We start from the raw sequence: 1,459 nt of genomic DNA, 5'->3' as shown, positions 1-1,459 counted from the left end.
CACAAGGATCTGTGTTCACATTTGGGTAGGATCCAGTGTAGGAACATGGATAGCATCATCCTCAGGGAAAGGGGTCTTCAGATGGCATGCATCAGCCTGATCAGTAATCACAGTGGGCTTATGTACTCTATAAACATAACCTGGACATTTCAGCAGATTCTTGGAGAAAGTAACCTAGTAAAAGGCTGAATTTCCTTTCATCAAACCAGTTACTCAATCTTACTCACCTAGTACTTGACTATGGTTATTTCTATGTTAGGGGACTCATAGATTGAAGAAATTGTGGAAGGGAGTAAGAATGAGGATAACTTGGGGAGGTGTTAGATCTACATAAATCGACCTAATCATGGTGGACTCTCTGACAGGTTTGTGTTCCTTTCTGCATGCAATCATGTGTTGTGGGAGAGTCAAGAAAACTGACTAAATCAGATATTCATTTAGGGATATCCCTGAATCAGCTTCAATGATCTGACAGTCAATCTAGAAAGATAGAACTGTGGCAAATCTTAGAAATGAATTTAGCAAATGTTCCAGCAGGTCTCAACTCTGGTTTCATAAGAAATTCACCTGGGAGTTTTAAAAAACAGTATCAAAGACTGTATCCCTCTGGTAGAGTAGAAAATATATGTTGATTTCTGCCTCTGATTCCTGGAACAGAGCTCCTGAAACCCTTGTAAGTTCCAAAGTGATAAGAGCACTTGGAACATCTTTTGTTCTAAGAAAGAGACCCTTGGCAGCCACCTGGGTGGCTGATCACCAAAACATGGATCCATGATTAAACGTTTGGCAATTTCAGTCTCACCCCCATCCTTGAGGGAGGGAGGAGGGCCTGAATATAGAGGTAAAAATTGGTCCTGCCTATGTGAGATAGCCTCTGTAAAATTCCCAAAAGTACAGGGTTGAGGAAACTTCAGGTTGGCAAACACATTTATGATGGGGGGGACAAAGACCAAAGAAAAACTCTATTTCCATATTACCTACAGCCCACTAATAAGTCCTTGACAAAGGAAGAGTGATGTTCTTTTTGGAACTCAGCTGCCTCGATGTTACTACTTTGCCAAGGGCAGATGACAATCTTAGCCTGAAACCCAGCGTCCTGTAAGTCTACTGTAACATTCAAAAAGTCATTTGGAAACCCTCTTCATCTCCCTCCACACCTGGATACACATTGGTAATCATCCCCCAAGCTTATGACCCGCTGAAGGGTCTCGTGACTAAGGCTTTCCTAGAGGGTAATAAATTACTTTTCCCCAACAGTAGCGGGCTTTCTCAAGGTCCTGGAAACCTTTCTTCCAAATTTCTTACAGATTATCCCTAACCCCCTCCTAGCCTGAAAGTATATAATGGGCCACTCCTCATGACCCAAGTACAGCTCTATCTGTCCTCAGGTCCTGCTCACTGCTTTAATTAAACCACCTTTATGCACCAAAGATGTCTCAGGAATTCTTTCTTGCTCACT

This window comes from Enhydra lutris, unplaced genomic scaffold (genome assembly GCF_002288905.1).
Source record: "Enhydra lutris kenyoni isolate GAN:26980312 unplaced genomic scaffold, ASM228890v2 scaffoldscaffold4, whole genome shotgun sequence".
Lineage (NCBI taxonomy): Eukaryota > Metazoa > Chordata > Mammalia > Carnivora > Mustelidae > Enhydra > Enhydra lutris.
This window is presented reverse-complemented; position numbering follows the sequence as displayed.